Source organism: Miniopterus natalensis, chromosome 18, assembly GCF_054644295.1.
Source record: "Miniopterus natalensis isolate mMinNat1 chromosome 18, mMinNat1.hap1, whole genome shotgun sequence".
NCBI classification, from domain to species: domain Eukaryota; kingdom Metazoa; phylum Chordata; class Mammalia; order Chiroptera; family Miniopteridae; genus Miniopterus; species Miniopterus natalensis.
The window spans coordinates 25,827,559-25,847,395 of NC_142098.1; the positions used below are offsets into that span (position 1 = coordinate 25,827,559).

Below are 19,837 nucleotides of genomic sequence, written 5' to 3' on the forward strand. Positions count from 1 at the left end.
ATAACAATAAAACAGAGTGGCAGAAACAAATTTGCAAGCATATGGAGGAGCCCAAATGTTTAGTGACATAATTGTAGAGATTTGGAGACTGAAGAGTTTGGGGAAGCAAACGGGCTTGTGCATGAAGTGAGCTTGTGTGTGTACATTTCCCTAAAACAACAGACAAACCTCTCTCAGAGAATAATCAGGCATCTGGACATCATAATAATGTTTGAACTCTGGCCTGAACCTTTCATAAGCGATGGTAGTTTCTTCTCTAAAAAGCTTCAACAGCAGGCGCTCCTCGAGATCGCTGAGGTCCTCGGTGCTTTTACGGTGTGTTTACTAATTTATGCAGCACATGAAGTTGTTTTCTACAGAAGGACTGGTTTGCCATTTTTTAAAGTGAATTAAAAAAAAAATTATTCATTCATTCATCTTGCTCTTGTTTACTATGTGAAGCCCTATGGAGATCTGATCTTTGGGCTGGGGCTGGGCAAATTCGTCTTGGCCTCCCACTGCTTACTCTGAGACCCGTCTTTCCTCTCACGTGCTCTCTCCTGTGGCACATGCCCCAAGGGCTCTGAAGGGGGGATCCTTCTGCTGGCCTTTGTCTCAGAGAACCAGGGGTTCTGCTCTTTCTCCTGAGATTTCCTCAAGTGTCCCTTTATTGGGGTTCACTTCACCTATAACTTATTACCCTGTAGCCCTCCTTCTAAAATGCTGAGGCCAGACCATTCTTTCTGTCACTAATTAGACTCCGGGGTTTTATAGTGATAGGGACAGGGCTTCTATTCTTGAAATTACTTTCCTGACTCGACCTCCCTTTATTTTTGTTTCTCTCCAAGCTATGAGGTATTTGGGGAAACTCAAAATGCTTTCGCTACTGCTCCCTACTTTGCGGTTCAGGTGCAGGGGAAGGCAGCATTAGGACCATCAAAATAATCTCCCTCCTCTTCCCCAGCTGATTTTTTGGGAGTTTATGGCTTGAAGTTATACAATTTTCTGTTTGACTATTGCTGGCGAGAATCGTGCTGGTTTTTTTGTTGTTGTTTTTTTACCACTTCTTGTCCGGTTTATTATATATTGGAGCAGGGAGACTCTGGGATACAGATTCACTTCCTCACCTTCCCCCCAAATCTAAGATTCTGTGTTTGAATAGAAGACACCTGGTGACCACGTGTCTTCGTTTGGGTCTCTCAGAAACAGACCCTGAGACAAGTTAAGGCAGTTTATTTGGATGGTGATCCCGGGAAGTGGGAGAGCAGAGCTGGGGAGAGAAAGATGTTAATAAAGACTCTGTCAGCAAGCAAGTTACCATTGGGGCACCTGGAGCTCAGTTTCACTGGTAAAGCCCAGGGAAGACTTCAGAGCAAGCACTTCAGTTATTCCGCCCAAGGGAGCAGGGAGCTCGGGTGTATTTACACCCCGCCTCCTGTCGTACTTTGGCGGAGACCTGCTCCCGGGGTGGGGGTCCCTTTCGCTTCCTGACCACCTTATGCACAGGCAGGCAGAGCGGCGGGCTCAGGCGATCAAAGAAAGGCCTCGGTGAGACGCAGGCTCTAGAGGTTGGAAGTGGGGCTGTCGTGCCCTGAAACGGTAAAATCCAAGGGAAGGTGGCCAGAGCATACTATGGCTGTGAACTTCAGGCATCTCGGGACTTGGGTAGAGCAGGACTGGGAGGAAGGAGGATTGTCCCGGTGGCTGCTCAAACGTACCACTGGGTGGGCTCTACTTGATACCAAGTATAGATCTTGGGCAATGTCCCCTGTAGTTTATATCATTATAACATGCCCTTAAATTTTTAAAAAATAGCCCGGCCGGGCGTGGCTCAGTGGTGAAGCATCGACCGAGGATCCAGGCCATCAGGGTTCGATTCCCGGTCAGGGCACATGCCCGGGTTGCGGGCTGCAGCCGATCAATGACTCTCTCATCATTGATGTTTCTATCTCTCCCTCTCCTCTCCTCTCTCTGAAATCAATAAAGATATATTTAAAAATAAAAATAAAAATAAATTTTTAAAAAATATGAAGGGACTTCCCACTTTCAAAAATGGCAAACTAATCCTTCTGCCAAAAACAAATTCATATAATGGATAAAATAGTAAACACACCTGAGAGGCACTGAGGACCTAATGGGAGATTGAGGAGCTGGTCAAACTCAAGGGACTGCCAGAACTGTGAAAGGACAGAGGAGTGGGAGAGACACCCTTTAGCCCACAAGCATTTGTCAATGAAGATATTTGCCAAACCTGCAAACGCGGATTTTGGTTTTAACAGAGCCTTACTTGTATGTGAGGTGGGATAGATGGCAATATGCTCGGAGCCCCTCCAGGGTGATGAATCTAACAAGAGACCTCCCCACATTAAGCCGGGATCTCAAAAGCTTACACGTTAAGAAAGAAAAATAAAGGACATTAAAAAAGGAAATAAGACATAAAAATAAGAGAGAGAAGAAACATCCATCTTGGAGAAAATACAACCCAAGGAAAAACAAAATTAATTTTTGAGTACTTTATGCTATAGAATAGTTTAATGGGTACAGATTTACTAAAATAGTTGCCAGATGGTAAGCTATTAAAATAACAATGGCATAAAAAAGAGGCTGTGGTGCGTAGGAGACAAATTGAGGATCAAAACATCATTATATAACTAATAAATAATTTAGCACAGGTAGGATAGAATAGACATGACTGAAAATAGGGTTAGTGGCACTGGGGAAAGGCTTGAAATGATCTTAGTGAATGAAAAGGAAAAAGAGAAAAAAAGCAAGAAAGGCGATAGAAAAAGAACAACCGGCGTCCCTGGAGCACAGACTGTAACGTGTGTGTGGGGGGGGAACAGATAGATAAGAAAAATATGTGCCCTAAAAGATGAAGAAATAGATCTATCAAGCTAAAGGCACAGCCTGTTCTAGGAAAAACAGATACAGATTAGTTGATGCTGAGCACATCTTGGTTTAATTGCCGAGTTTAAAGAATAAAGAAAAAATGATTTAGTTGTTCAGGTAGAAAAATTAAGTTTTCTATAAACAGAAAAATTAGATGAGCCTGTATCTTCTCCATAGTGTTTAATCCCAGCACACAAGGAAGAAATATTTACAAAGTTCTAAAGGAAAAAAGTATGCTCTGTAGAATATCAGATTCAGTCAAGTTGATGTTCAGATATAATCGCAATAGTGAAAGAGTCTCAAACATGAAGGAACTCAGACTATGGAATCCATGGGCCCATCTACCAATCAAACAAAATACGAATGACAACTTTGTGGTTAAAGGACAGTACTCAGTGCCAGGGGACAATGAACAAAGGTCTATAAACTTCTGAGAGAAAAAAGTATAGCCTCAAAATTTTATAGCCAGCTAAAGTGTCCTTTCAATTATCCATTTTTCCTTGATTATTTTTATTTTATTTTTTGTGCCTTCACACTGTACCTTGAGGAACATACATCCTCAAGCATGCAAGAACATAGACGAAGACGCCTAAGAACCTTTTATAAGTCTACCTTAACATAAGACTTATTCGACTAAAAGGTAAATTAAAACTTAAAAACACAAACATGGGGAACACTGGTCCAAAAACATGAGTGGAGCACTGAATTGTTATTCAAATATAGAAGTATAAAAATATGACAAAATAAATGCAGTATTCATGACTTCAGAACAAGATGACAAGTGTTACAAACTATGACAAAGTAAAGCAATAAATATCAGGAGGTAGGGGAAGGAAATTGGGTAGCTGTGTGTTCATTTTCTCATATTTTAAGCAGGGAATCAAAAAATACAATATAATACAGAAACATAAAGTTAAAAAAGGGAATTGGACCTAAACAAAGTTTTTTCCTAATCTTTCCCTTAATCAGACATAGATCTTTTAAGAACTATATTCTAATAAAAATATTATTTTCTAAGGATCAGAAATTCCTCAGCTTCACCTATATAATTTTTTTTCTGTTAAATTTTCATATAACGAAGCCAAGTAACATTACATTTACTACTTCTTATCTTTGTCATACATAATCCCTTTCTTTAAATCTCTGCTTTTCTGTCTCTTTAAGCTTTTCATTCTCTTTGTCTCTGACTGTCTCCCTTCTCTCTTCATACACACACACACACACACACACACACACACACACACACACACACACAGAGTAAACAAACGCCTGGGGGCATAGTCACCAAATCTGAAAGATGACTGGTGAAATATTTAGTGAAATTCTGCTTTCATTTTTGTACTTTGCTTGTTCTTAATTTTATAAACTTAACATGTATAATTTTTGTAAAAACAATAGTCATTCTATAAAAGGAAAAATATAGGCTTCACGCATCTTGTTGTGAATATATTTGTTTTTCAACATAATAGAAAAGTAGAGGGTGGAAGATGCCAAGAGGCCAGAATGGAAACTTGAGGAATAAAGAAAGGGGAAAGAAATTATAATAGAGGCATCACATCATCACATCATCTTTTTTTTAAAAAAAACAAAACATTTTTGCCTATGTTTTCAAATGAAAGTAGCTGTCACTTAACTTTACTACATGGTTTATTCTAGAAGATCTAGCCTCTTAGGAAGCTGATGCTCCTTTTCTCTTAATGGTGCCAGATCCCTAATTCTGGCTCTCTCTGATATTTTAATCCTCAAAGTTTTCTGAGCATGTCTGAGAGGGACTCACCAACGACTGCATACATTTGCAGATTAACAGCTTCTGCCATTAGCAAATTGAAAATTCTTTCTCCTACCCCTCTTACAGTGGGAGTCTTTCTCCATAGTGCTATGATTCCCATTTGTGCATCTTCCTCATTAATACAGTCTATAAAGTGTTTCTATTTTTCTTGGCTACTTTGGCCTTCTGTTGAGCTTCATGAGTATTAAATCGAACGGCTTATCTGAGGGAACAAAGCAAAGACTTTCCCATCAGCTAATGGGAACACTGGTCCTTGATATAGAAGAGCCAGACATTGGCAGGCAGCAACACACGGGGTATGCTTCGTGTTCCACTGAGATGCAAAATAGATGCCTGAGCAATAATATTGGCACAGCGGGTGAGATGAAACGCAGCTTCTAACTTGGGGACCTGACGTGGGAATCCTCCACAGTGTGACCCAAACTTCCAACATAAACATTTTAGATCCACCAGGGATACACGAGACCTTGATAAGTGGAAGGAGACAGACCGGAACCATCACAAAATACTTTAGACCAGAGGGCCAACTAGGAGTTGAGAGCCCCTTTAGACTACTTGTTACTTGAATTCAGTTGCAGCAAGCAATAAAAAGTTCCCCCCAACCCAGCACTTTGCAAATTCTGTGGGTTCTCTTGTGTCTAGAACCTAACAGCATCTAGTCGCTGCACTGAATAGCCTTAATAATAACCAGTGTCCTGCATCTAATTACAAAATGCATGTACAGAGGCACCCTTATTCAAGGAAGCACCAGTATTTTTGCTATTAATGAACAATTAACTTAGTTGACAGAATAAGCCACATGCAGTCTGGATATTTTAAGCATTTTCTATATGAATTGTAATAAATAAAATGACAATTATAACACTAGCCTATATCCTATATGGAAGGACATTTTATATTGTAGAAGAGAATTGTTTCATAGGACAAACCCAACACCTTCATTTTAAAAGCCCAACTACCTGCTTGAAAAAAATCAAAGCTTTCATTTAAGTTGCCATGGGGCAGACAGAAGTATGTACAATTGAGACGCATCTGGAGAGACGGGGCGTGCACACTGTATTTAACTCTCCAAACACGCGAGCAGAGCAAGCGCAGCGCCACACAAAGAGCTTGGGGATGAACACGCGGGACTCAGGTTGGTGTGAGTGGTGGGAAAAGGAAACTGAAGATTATAAAATTCAGTCACATTTCAAAATTTTCTGCTACAATAATTCACTTTATGTAGAATTAATGTGGCTGATTGAACGTTTGTGCTGTAATTTACTTATAATTAACATTTTATGGTGAACAGACTTCGCCATCTCCTTCATGCTGTGAACTCTGAGCCATAGGTCAAAAATAGAGATGAAACAGAGAACAAAATATTCTCATTGAAATATTAATGAGATTTTAATTTACCGCTTTAAAAACACATCTTTCATCAACGTCTGTATATAAAAATCACCATTTTAGTTTAATTGTTTAATCCCATTAAAAACATAATGAACTCTTCTGGCTGGCAGAAAGACGCTAAAAAGTCTAAGGCGCGCAGGAAATCCGAGGCGGTGAAACAGGGTCCCACGGCTTCAGGAAACGCTGTCCCGAGGAGGCAGCGGCTGGGCCCAGCAGGCCCAGGAACCTAGTCTCAGCTCCCCGGGACTGAGCCCTCCGCGCCCCGGAGCAGAGGCGACGCGTCCCCATCGCGCCCGCCCAGGTTTCCTGACCCACAGTCGGCGAGCGAAACCGAATCGCTGTCTCAGGCCGCTGCGTTTGGGGTGGTTTGTGGGACGGCGGCGGGAACCTGAACCATCCTGAGAGACTGTACGATGGGCCCGCGCCTCTGCCGCTGGCTCAGGTATCTGTTACTTTTATTCTAGAGAGAAAAATCCTTCTTCAACCAGAAATTATTTTACAGATGCTGTGAAGATGCGGAGTTCTTTGAAGCCAACTCAGCAGACTTCATAAAACTAGTAGGAATTTTGAACCTGACAGCAATCCAAAGGGAATACATACCTCGTGAGGATTTCATACGTGTCCTTTGAATTCCTGAAAACAGTAATGGGACCATTAGGCCTAACAAATTCAGCAGTTCCCCCAGAAATTTTACTCGGGTTAGTTACCAATTACTCTTCTCCTCACTGGCACAGCCAAGTTTCTCAATAGAGCAATTTCCACATGTCTCAGCTCCTTCACTTCCCGTCCAGTCCTCAACCCACCGTCAGCCTAGCAGTCGCTATTCCCCTGACCAAGGAATGTCGCTCCCTCCACCAAAAGGGGTGGTGGTGGCAGGCGGTGGCTAAGGAAGGAGAGCAAGAAGTGACAGGCACAGGGCAAAAGATGTAGCTGGTTTGCATAGGTAACACCCTATCCCTTCAGTCACAAATCTTCTATAAATTTATGCAAATATTCCAGACTTTTCTATCATTGATGATAGCAGTGTTGGAGGAGCTAGGATATTAGAGCATAAGGCAGTAAAAAACAAAACAGAACAACAACAAAACTGCTGTAGAAAACTAACCTGGACCTTGATTTATCTTTGCCAAGCAAGGTCAGACCAAACGATACTTAGACCTTTTATGCCAAGAACATGCTACTTTTTTTTTTTTTTTTAAATGACTTACAAATGGATGCTTATCATGACAAATCCCGACCTGTCTTTTTTACACCATTATGGCATTGTTTGGTGCCCATCACAGATGGGGCAGCTCATAAAATTAGAGCATAGCCTTTTGGTAGGAAACAAGATCCTCATGGCCTGGCTTTCACATCAGCTAACATTTGCTTTGGGGACCAGTCCATAAAAATAGCACCTCTGATCCGAGAGGTCCAAACACTTCCCAGACAACTTGGCACTTGTATTTTTAGGAGAGAATTTCTTAGGAGAATGAAAACGATAATTCTTCCCATTCATTTGTGCATCAAAGGAACATAGACTAGTGAGTAGAAAATACAGATCCAGGTGGCTACATAAATGGCGCACACGTGACGGTCTGTGCATTCCCCCTGCTCCATGTTTGCCTTTGTTGCCAACGTTGACTCAACCACATTCCAAGGAAATAAAGGGGGCTCTGAAGAGAGAGACCGAGGACACCTGTGAAGGAGCCGGTGAAACCTCACAATTCAACGAAGACGTTTCATTCCCCTTACTAAGGAGCTCCAACCCATTCAAAGGACTTATCGGAATTTCAAATGAAAAGCTGAATGCTATGAGCATTGTAAATCAGCTGTAAACAGCTTTTAAAACTGTGTCAGGAGAAAACACACATATAATTTTCTTCTTTTTTTAATATTGCATTTTTCCCCCTCAAAGGTTTCGTTTGTTAAGACGCAGGCACCAATTTGTTTTTACAGAAGGAACCTGCTTGATCTGGGGAGACGCGAGGAGGCCCAACTGGAGAAATCCTTCAACCGGGGCTGGCAGGGGCTCCCAGCGTGACTTCCGCTCGCAGACAGGCACCACCGCCTGGGGCGGGGGCCCCTTCACCAGCCACAGTGCTTCGCTCCTTTCTTACTCATGTTTCTTAGAAACGAAAGTCAGAGTGTCACTTACCTGGGCACACTGCTGGTCAGGCTTCTCCAGTCCAGGAGCCTGCACTGCTGCCTTTGAATAGTCCAGGAAACATCGGGGTGCTGGCGGGAGGCGCTCTCCCTGTCATGGGGGGAGTGAGGGGCAGTGCTGCTTCCAAGAGTCAGGAGCCTTTTGTCTCTTTTGCTAGGATGTCCCGCAGCCTTCCATATGCTCATTTCCCTGAGGATGGGGCAGGGCCATGAGATGGGGACATTTTATAGTTGTTCTTTGTTTCCCTTTTCAAGTCCCTAGAAAGAAAAGGGGAAAAAAGAGCTTTCTCAATTTTTCAAGTTCTTAAAGTAGCTAGAGACTAGAATGAATTTCCTAATCGAAGAGATTCCTTCCTTCCTTCCTTCCTTCCTTCCTTCCTTCCTTCCTTCCTTCCTTCCTTCCTTCCTTCCTTCCTTCCTTCCTTCCTTCCCTCCTTCCTTCCTTCCTTCCCTCCTGCAGCACAGGAAGGGCCATGTGCTTCTACGGATTACCTTCCATACAACACAAAGTCAAAAGATAAACACATGCCACGGTGTCACAGGGGCTGCGTCCTTAGAAAACATCCTCGACAATGGATCTCCTTGGAAAACGTTACTTTCTTGGCACAGAACACTTACCGCGAAAGACAGAAAACAGGACAACACAGGGTGGGGCAAAAGTCGGTTTATAGTTGTGAGTACGCGAAACACAGAGCTTATTCTTGCACTATTATTTATTAATGACTGTGTTATTCTCCATATGAGCAAACTGCAAACCTACGTTTGCCCCACTCTGTATGTTCTGATGGAAACGACCACCGCGAGCTATGGTAGAAAGCAGGTGCTGCTCAAAAAAAATCACAACCTTTTTCTCTCCTTTTCAGGTTCTAAAAGTAGCTGCCTTGACATAAAAATGAAAATTACAATGTCAAAATGAGTGAAGAGCTGCCCCATGGCCTGGAGAGTAGGGTCCAGGTGTCAGTCCACTTTCTATCTGGATGGAAAGGTTGAATCAAGCTGCATTTGGCCATTTATTTATTTAACAAAGAATGAGACATCAACTACTGAAAACCCATCATTCTCTGCCGGCTCCCCCCTTTAACTTCCGTAATTACCTTCCAGGCAAAAGTGCTTGAACGGTCCATCAGAAGGTTGCCCCAGTGGGTTCCCTTCAGCCTGGTGTAAAGGAAGGATCCTGGGCTCTAGGATCAGACGGACTAGAGATAACATTCAGGAGGAAGGGCCTCCACTGATTGTTTGAGGTTAGAAATGGAGGGGGGACTACCACAAATGAAGAGTGGCTGGGCCTTCCCTGCACCTGCCCTCTACAGCTAATACAGGAGGATTTTTACTGAAGACACTGACAGTGTCTTCCATGGGGTGACAACTCCCTTAAAGCCAGCCTAGTGGGTCGAGAGGTAATGATGAGGAATCCCAGTGGGAGCGGGAACCCTGGGCACGGGGATGGAGACAATGAAGTCTGGCCTTTCTTTGCACGGAACGTTCCCCCACCCGTGAGCCCTGCAGTGCCCGCCTTTGATTGCACTGTGGGAGCCGGAAAGTCTCCTTCCATGTGGATCTGCTACTTATTAGCAGAATGACCTCGGACAAGCTACTTAACCTCTCCAAACCCCGTTCAGTCACATGTAAGACGCGAGTGTGGTGCCCGCTTCCCGGCGAGGGCGCCTAACGGAGATGAAGCTCGGGAAGTTCTGGGCGCAGGGCCTCGCTCAGAGGAGATGAGTCAGCGGGGCTGCAGTTCCCTTCCACCCCGGCTCCCCCTGGGGAGGCTGTGACACGGCTAAGGAAGGGGGCTCTGAACCTCAGCTGTTTAAAAGGGTTTTTTTCCTGCCACTTTCTATGGGTTGGCTTCACAGAAAAGGGCCTGAACCACTTCGGCCTGTGTCGTCGCAACCCCCGGGACCTCGTCTGGTGGTCTCGGTGGATGTTCGTTTTTCTGACCCCTCTTTAGAATCTGTGCCTAAAGCAATCGCTCCCCCTTCCTCCTTCTGACCCCCTTTCGTTCCTCGTCATTCCTCCTCCCTCTCGTTTCCTTTTAGACACACACTTCCCAGCCCCTCTCGTTTCCTTTTGGAGACACGCTTTCCAGCTACCTGCCGTCTAAGAAATCCGAGGAGAGTCCTTTCACCTGAGCTTCGAGCTTCTCCTCAGACTCTTGGCTCTGTCCTTAGGTCACCTCCCGCTGCTCCTCACCCCGTCTTTCTCTCATTTTCGCATGCTTTTGCATGGTGCTTTCCCCCCTCTTCATGAAAACTCTTTAAGTGATTTCCGATCATCGGCTCTGTGAGGTCTCTTTTCCCTGCTTTAAACAACTAAGGAACCAACATAACTGAAACATGTCAATAAGGCTTTATATTAGCAGCAACGGAAACCTGCCTACACTGACGGGGAGAGTCAATACCTGGTCTACACTGCTCTGACTGACTGGCTTAGGAAGCTCATCTGCCTAATTACTGCAGCTAATCAAACAAACTTATCCGGCGGCTTTGGCAATGTTTCCACTCTTTCTATCGCTTATTTACCTGCTGGTGGGTACCAGTAAGCTAGGAGAAATGGAAGAATACACACACTTGACATACACCAAGTTAATTTCTCCAAACAAGACCAGAAAAAAAAAAAACCCACAAAAAGTTAATTTCATTTTAAATGTGGAAAAGATTGTGGAGTCACTGAATATACATTGAGCTCCTGTCTCTTTTTTAAACTTTTTTTTTTTTAGACAATCGTCAATTCACATGCAAATGAAAAAAATACAGAGGGAACCCACGTGCCCTAGTTTCCTCCAATGGTACCATCATCTCAAAGGACAGGCACAATGTTACAACCAGGACACTGACGATGAGATGGTCAGGATACACAGCGGCTCCATCGCCACAAGGACCTTTCCTGTTGCCCTTTTTATGGCCACGCCTACTTTCCTCCCATCCCCACTCTCTACTTGATCCTTGGCAACCACAAATCTGTTCTCTTTTTCGATAATTTTGTGAATTCAAGAATGTTATGCAAATGAAACCATGAGGTATGTAACCTTTCGGGACTGGCTTTTTTCACTCAGCGTAGTTCTCTGGCGATTAGTTCAGGTGGTTGCTTGTGCCAAGGGTTTGTTCTTTGTTATTGCTGGGTAGAAACTTCGTGGTAGGGATGTACCACAGCTGTTTAACCACTCGCCCACTGAAGGACATCTGGGCTGTTTCCAGTTTTTTGCTGTAACAAATGAAGTTGTTGTAGACACTCATGCATAGGTGTTTTTTTTTTTTGAATGATGTAAGTTTTCATTTCTCTGGTAGACATGCCCAGGGGCACAACTGCTGGGCTATACAGCCACATGTTTAGTTCTGATTTTTTAAGACACTCCCAAAGCCTTTTCTAGAGCAGTTGTATCATTTTACACTCCTACCAGCAATGTATGAGTGATTCGATCTCTCTGCATCCTTGCCAGCATTTGCTGTTGTCACTATTTTTTATTTTACCTAATCTAATAGGTGTGTGATGATATCTCATTGTGGTTTTAACTCGTACTTCCCAAATAGCTAATGATATCCAACATCCTTCCTTGTACTTGCTTGTCATCTGTGTATCATCTATGGTAAATGTCTCTTCATGTCATTTGCCTATTTTCTACTTGAATTGCTTGATCTTCTTACTGAGTTCTAGGAGTTCTTCTACTGTCTAGAAACTTAGTGCTTTGTTGGACATGTGCTTTGCAAATATTTTCTCCTGGTCCGTAACTTGTCCTATAGTTCTCCTAAAAAGAACTTCCACAGAGCAAACATTTTTAATTTTGTTGAACCCATTTATCAAGTATTCCCTGTATGGATTGGGCTTATGAAATCTGTGCATAGCCCTAGATTCTGAAATTTTGCTATTTTTTTCCCCCTGAAAGTTTTGTGGTTTTATGATTTATATTTAACTCTGCAATCTACTTCGAGTTAATTTTTGTAAACGGTGTGAACTTAGGTTGAAGTACATTTTTGTTTGTCCATGGATGTCCAATTGTACCAGCAACATTTGCTGAAAGGCTATCTTTCCTCCATGGAATTGCTTTTATATCTTTGTCAGAAATAGTCTGGGTGTATTTTGTGGGGGTCTATTTCTGGGATCTCTACTCTCCGTTGATCTGTGTGACGATACCACACAGCACTGATTACTGTAGCCGTATGAGAAGTCTTTAGGTTGGGCAGATTGGTTTCCTCCCATGTTACTCTTCTCTTTCTGAACAGTTTCAGAGGAATTAGAATAGCTAAATTTCCACTTAACTTTTAAAATAATCTAACCTATATTTACAAAAAAAAAAAAAATCTTGCTGGGATTATAAATGCAAGTATATTTTAATTGTGATTTTCATGTATTTATTGCTAGTATACAGAAACACAATTGATTTTTGCATGTTTAAGCTTGTGTTCAGTTTTATCATGAATGGGTATTGAATTCTGTCACCGTTTTCTCTTTCTCATGGGATTCTTCTACCAGCCCATTAATAGGCTGGATTATATTGTTTGATTTCTGAATATTTAACCAACCTTGCATTCCTGGAATATTAATGCTGCTTGGTTGTAGGATATAATTCTTTCTATATCTTGCTGAATCGTATTTGTGAACATTTTGTTTAAATTTCTTGCTGCTATGTTCATGGGGAATGTTGATCTGTGGTTTCCCTTTTTGGTGCTGAGTCTGGTCTTGGTATCAGGGCAATATTGGCTTCATAAGATAAACTGGAAACTGTTCCCTCTTTTTCTTCCTCCTGGATGAAGCTGCGTAGAATCAGTGATGATTCTTTAAACATTTGCTAGAATTCTCCAGAATTGGGCCAGAGACTTCTCTGTTTCTCCAAATCTCCTTCCAGATTGGACGTCCCCGCCTCCTTCCACAGCTGCGCGGGGCCTGTTGCCTATAATAAATTCCCTATTCCGCAACACGGTGGGTGTCGGCTTCCCCGACCGAACCCTGACTGGCATCTTAAATCATTCCCTATGAGACTGAAAAAAATCATAGTAGCTAATATTTATTGAGCACTTAAGACATGCCAAGCACCTGCCACTCACTTTACGTGTGTTATTTCGTGTAAGCAACCCCATAAGGAGGGCGATCTTGTCACCCCAGCTATACAGGAAAGGAAACGGAAGGACTGAGAAGTGAAGTGCCCTGTAATAACTTCTTCAGACATCTAAATTTCTTTACCGGAAGACCAGGGCATATGGTGCTGAGAAAAAACATATATTTGAGTCTGAGTTGCATCCATGGTTTCCAGTACAACCCATGTTTTTCATTAGGTTTGCTTTCTCTTTACACCCAGGTCTTTTCCCAGGTCTTTTTTGTTTTTGTTTCTTCCCTTTGCTCTGCCCATTGAGGATTTTCACCCTGGACTTCTCCATCTCACCGCCCCCTCGCCTCCGTACCACCTTCTATGGAGTTGGAAAGTACTGGACGTGTCTCCGTCCAGATTCGCTGGCCCCCGCTGAACACACAGACAGAAGGGCAGGGGCCAGCCCCGCAGAGCCAGAGCCGGAGCCGGAGCCGGAGCCAGAGCCAGAGCCAGGGCCAGAGCCAGAGCCAGAGCCAGCGGGCACGTGTCGGGCCAGCGCACGGGAACCTTAAAAACTACAAGGAAACTGTGCGGAGTTACTCTGAGGCATCATTTCTCTTTTCCGGCTTTCTCTTTGCTCAGGTTGGGGTCAGCCCGTTTACTTACTAAAACGTCGGCCATGCCTTAAGAAACTGTGAATGCGTTGAAATAAACCATACTTTGGGTGCAGAAAGGAACATGTGAGCAGATGCAGCCCAGATTCATTCCGCTCTGTGTATTTTTTTTCTTCTCCCTGAGTGCCTTTGCTTGGTAAAAGCCATCAAATATCAGTAGGAATTATTACTAATTTTTTGAACAGCCCTGAAGAATTAAAGAGAGAGAGAGCGAGAGAGAGAGAAAGAGAATGAATGAGAGGAAGAGACAGAGGAAGGGAGAGAGAGGTTAAGCTCAAAGGCAGAGAGAGCGAAATGGACCAGATTATACAAAATTAAAAAGCAAATACGAGCAGACAATTTGTGCCGAGTGATTGCAAGCAATTACAGTCCGGCTTTTCTGGAGGGAAGGTGGGGGGAGGGGGCTGTTTCGGCTTAAAAGGAGACTTTATTCATTCCTGATCAGCTTCTCCGACCATTCTTCTCTTTTATTCTTGGATATCAATTTAAAAAAAAAAATCAGCTTTCAGATGCTCCATGTCCACCCTGTGAATCCACCCCTGGGCAGACAGCGAGAGTTTAAGCTCCCAATCGATTCTTTCTATAGCCCTGAAAACCAATTTGTTCATAAAGAATAAACTAAGGAGGGGGAGGGGGAGACAACAAGAGCATGTGTTTCTTTTAGAGGAGGGCTTCAATTTTACTATAATTGTCTAAAGACGGAGCCGCTTTGATCTGAAGAATTATTATTGTGCCTCAAATGCCGGCTGCTAATGTCACAGCTGTGCTGGGGCTCGGTCACGCCAAGGGGCTTAGGGACCAACTTAGTCCCTGACCCGCCTCTGGGTCCCTCTCTCCTTGTCTTCCCTTTGTCCCCAAGGAGAACTTCGCTTTCCTGGTATGTCCCTCGGCCATCGACCGTTGAAGGCTACTCATCTGTTGGTTTAACTCCGGTTCCCGGGAAGGCGGGCACATGATGGCAGGGACATACTGGGGAGGTGCCAAGGCTGGGCAGGAGTGGGGGCTCTGACCTTCAGAGGGGCAGGCAGGGCTGGGCAAGACCGTGCCCAACAGGGCTGACGTGGTCACCAGATCAGGGGACGCAGCTGCTCTTGGTCTCCCAGCGCGGGCAAGAGCAGTGCAGAGAGGGCTCCCCGGCCCGTGAGAAACAGACCCACGCACCGCATTTCTCTGATTTCAATTCTCTAGCTAATAGTTATTTCCCTTCTCTCCGGCTTATGCTGCGCCGAAGCAAAGGGCAGCTCAAGAAGCAGAGTTCAACAATTATCTATCAGAAGAAAAGGGGCTAAGGACTGTACTTAGGGTCCAAGAGCTGAGCCGGCTCCGGTGCTGGTGTTTTCCTTCCTGTGGCAAAGGGACAGAGCCGGAGGGCCCCTTCTCCCACCTCCCTCCCCTGGTGGGCTGGGCAGGGCGGGCTCCGGGCTGCAGGACCTGCCTGCCCATCTCGGCAGCTACCTTGCCTGTTTCTGCCAGTGCCTCTGAGGTGTCGCTGGAGACTGGAACCCTAGCAGGTCCTCCTCACCTGCTCCTTCTCTGGCTCCCTATTGCCTGCAGCATCCTCCACCCTCCCTAGCTTGGCATTCAAGGCTCTACACATAAGCTGCCCACATACCTTACTGCAGCTACTCCCTTGCTCAGCCCTGCCACCCCAGGTGACAAGCCTACCACTCTTCCCAAACACTCCAATGGATTCTTGCCTCTGGGCCTTTGTTTATGCCTTTCCCCTGCCTGAAGTACAACCTCCCCCTTCTCAAGCCCTCTTCTCCATTGTTGGCTCCACTCCTAGCCCAAAGCACAGATAAGATAGATAATAAAATTACTCCAAATGGCCTGTGAAACAAGTTTCTGGGACAATCTCAATGGCCTGGGCTGCAGGAGAAGACAGGCTGCAAAGGACAAACCCCATTCCTGGCCTCCAAGCCAGTGTTTTTCAGACTGGAAGCATGCAAAGAGCCCTGTAGAAGAAAAGGCAGGAAAACACAAGAACGCTCATGAACCCTGAAGATTCCCATTTGAAACACACCACCTTGAAAAACAAAAACCCTGCCATGTGAAAATATAAACATAATGTAGCCCTACAAAGCACTGCGTCCAAATTCCCCACCAAAAAAAAAAAATGATTCCTTCTAACCAGAGCTTCCCTGATTAAAAAAATACATCTAGAAGACATTAGCTGTGCAAGGATGGGCCAGTTACTTAACTTCACTGTGCCTCTGTTTCCTCACTTGGAAAAGAAAAACAAAAGTACCCACCTCCGAGTGTTACTGGACGGTAACAGGAGGTAATACGCGCACATGCTTAGACAATTCCTGGCACACTGTCAGCTCTCCACCAGCAGCAACATTCATCAAACAAATCCCTCTGGGTACCTGTCTTGTCACCAGAAAACTCAGGGCCTGAATCCTGAATTCTTCATTCCCTCTTCTGCTCCAGGACGTCTGATATTCTGTGGTTTCCAGAGGGTGGAGGGGCGAGGGGAGGTGCTCAGGAGACTGAGGCTTTGATGAGGCCTGAGTTGCAACCATAGGAAGCACTAAGACAGGAAGCAAGGAGCAAAGCATGAACTTTGAACGGATGTTCCAGGGTGACCTGGGTAGGACCTGACAGGTAAAGAACAGCTGGCCAGATGCCCTAAGGATGGGGCAAGGAAGGGCAGGCTTCTCTGCAGAGCTTATGGAGGGAGATGCAGCTGAAGAGAATGGAGAAGGTCCTGGCTCATGAGCAATGGGAGGGGTCAGGCAAGGAGGGAGACCTACAAGGGGCTCAAAGAAATCTAGAGAACAGTCTTAGAACAGATTTAAGAGTAAGAATGAGGAATCATGAAACCTCCAGAAGGACAACCTCTCTGTCCGACTCCAACTGCTTCCACTAACTGCCTACTACCTTTGGGTGCTGGAAGAGGCGAGAGAAACCCTATGCAGATATCTCGGTCATAATTCCAGGCCCTGGAGCTCCTGTTCTCCTTTTTTTTTAAACAGTGAAATGGGCTTGAAAAGAAACAGAAGAAGTTGTAAAAATAAACAAAATTTAGGTAGTGGGGAAGTATTCAAGTGGAAGTGTACTGAAGCCTGTAACTTACTTAGAAGTACAGTTTTTTAAAAAAGATGGATTGATGGGTGGGCAGAGGGATGAACAGATGGGCAGACTGGTCAAGCAAGTGGTAAGCAGGGTGTTCACTGTAAACATTTTTTCAACTTTCCCATTTGTTTGCAAATTTTCATAATAAAAATTTGGGGAAAAAAATTAGGTAACAGTAGCCAAAGTAATCAACTCATGTCCTTATGGGCCCAAGACAAGTCGTCCCAAAAGAGCAGTTGGCAGAATGGTGAAAGGGTAGACCTCCTTCAAGTCTCCTCTCTTGCCTTCCGGCCCTCCAGTGTGACATCCGCACACCTCCCCAGCACTGGACAAGCCACCTGCTAAGAATGTTGGTTGTGAAGATTTAAGCTATGAGCCCATTCTACGGGATCTGTATTTTATCAGGTCTTTCCTGGTGAGTGAGACAAGTCTTTAACATCCAAAGAAATATATCTTCAGAAGCAAAATGTGGAACGTTAGGTGGTACATCAGTTGAGATCAGGTTCTCTTGCAAGTATCAGGCCAAAACCACTGTGACCTCAGAAAGATGGAAGTTCATTTCATGAGCACACAAAGTCCAGACAGAAGTTGCCCAAGACACTGCGCCTCAAACACCTCAAGAACCCTACTAAGTCCCTTCCAGCTCACTGCTCCAACATCAGTAAGGGACGGTCCCCCCCCTTCATGGCCCACGACGGCAGCACCTACAATCCAAGCAGCAGGATGATGGAAGGAAGGAAGAAGGAACGCTACAGCACGCACAAGCTGTCTCTTAAGGAAGGTTCTTGGAAACTTAGTCACATGCAAGGGAGACTAAGCTCCCAGGTGATGCTGATCTGCCCATCTTTGAGGCACCCTTGACCTGGAGCAGCAAATTTGGGTCCTGCATTTCTTCGACAGATAACGTGTGTGCACTTCAGCTTTCTTCACGGGGGCTTCAATGCATTAGCTACTTAGGCAAGGCTGTGTGGAGGCCAGAGGCCTGCCCCGGGAACAGGACCCTCCCTCACAGAGCTCCAGGGCTGCTCCTTGCTGCTTGGTCTGTATCTGCCTTCAGATTAGGTTATTGTCCACTAACCTGATGGCCCAGAATGACCCATGTTGTACACAGCAGACGGAAGGCTGCTGGTGCTCAGGACAGCTCTCAACATTAATAATTAATGCTTAGTGTTAACGAGTCACCAACTACTAATGCCGATAATGATATTGAGAAAACAGTGACAGGCCTACACAGTATGAGCCCCTCGCTCCCCCTCCCCACCAAATTATAGTTCTAAACGAGTTCCCAGAATCTTGCTTTGATAGGTAAAATCTCATACACAATTCACTCTATGGAGTGAAATTCCACTTTCGACGGACGTATTCTCAGTGTGGCATGCAGAAAACTAAATGAGAAAGTGTCATTAACATGGACGTTGAGTTTCATTCCCTACACAGGGTGCTGGAGAACAGATTGTTTATCCATTTCTCATCATGGCCACACATTTCCTATGGGATCCGGTGAATTTCTCAGAATTCAGTCTTCTGCGTGCTTTTTTGGATGAACACCTTCTTGTAGCTTCACATTTTACCTTCACTTTTTCCCAGGAACCAAGGAAGCTAAGGTGAGCACATGAGGAAGGAGAACACGCTTGACTGCGAAGGCCGCTATTCAGGGCCGATGCAGGATGTGGAATTTTTGTGTGCAGTTTCCTTAAATCGTTCTTCTTAGAGGAAGTAATGTGGCACTTAACGGCTAATGACATCTATTAAGGAATTCATTAAAGAAAAACTGATAACGAGATATGTTATCACAGTCAACAATTAAGTGTGCCATGGAGGAATCTTGATTGCTCTTAGGATACGTGACAGGCAGTCACTTTTGTGGCTCTTCTCGCAAAGTGGCCAGTGTGGCCCAGGTGCGTCTTCCTGAGTGAGGGCTGATTTTGACCACTTGGCAGCCTGCAGGTCAAAGAGAGGGGCCATGTGGGCTATTCTTACCCTACATGTGTTACACATGGGCAAGAGAGTCCTCTACTCCATGACACTCTCTCTCAACTTCATTTGTCCTCGGGTCTAACTGCAGGTCCAACTCACTTGGGTGATGGTGGTAAAGGGAGATGTCAGGGGACCCTATATGGGTTCTGTGCCCTTGGGGACTAGGCTGGAGGGAACGACAGGAGAGGCATTTTACTGGCAACCCCCCTTGATAGGAGCTCCCATAAAGGAGACTCATGTGCCTCTCTGTTCCTGTGGGTGGAGAAAGGCAGAGTTAAGAAACTGCCCGAGTCTTTGCGATTAGTCTTAGCCTGGGAGAGACCCTGAAGCCAGCTGAGACAGCTGAGAGCATCTGAGATCCTAAGCATGTGAGCCAGCCCGTTCACAGCGATAAATCACCTACCCGCCCTCTGATTCCGACAGCGCGATGCCCAACCGGTCCAGCGGCCTGAGCGTTTCAGAGCCTCCCCTGGCCTCTCCACACACTCATGTCTGAGGGCGGGTCAGACACTCACTTGCATGAACATTCCAGTGTTCCTAGTAGTCTTTCGGTTTGGATTTAAAGACCTACTGTGTGTTAGAGCCAGAGAGGTTTAAAACACCTTTTAACCCAATGTCCTTGTTTCACAGACGAGAAGACACCCAGAGAGGATTATCCACGGCCAACCGGAACAGGAGCCCAGGTTTTCTGACTCCTAGTTCAGGATCCTATTTCGAAAATCTCTAAAAACTGGCAAATCTAAAGACCCAGAGAAATAGCTCTTGGGTTATCTTGTGTCTGGAGGCTCAATGTGAAGTCACACTTAGCTGGCCTGTGGGCTACTGTCTAGTCTGTGGATTCTCACGGAGACGCAAAGCTGCTAGTTTGCTGCCGAAAGCTCTACCGTACTG

The 19,837-nt window shown here is 44.8% G+C and overlaps 1 long non-coding RNA gene across 6 annotated transcripts in view; it reads right to left on the bottom strand.

Annotated features, from left to right (window-relative positions):
- LOC107527918 (uncharacterized) overlaps positions 1–19,837 on the bottom strand; it is a 766,921-nt gene that overhangs the window by 228,040 nt on the left and 519,044 nt on the right. For all 6 annotated transcript variants that reach the window (XR_001602322.2, XR_001602323.2, XR_001602320.2 and 3 more), the window contains one exon: positions 8,187–8,452. This is a non-coding gene — a long non-coding RNA (uncharacterized LOC107527918). The remainder of the gene's footprint in view (positions 1–8,186; positions 8,453–19,837) is intronic.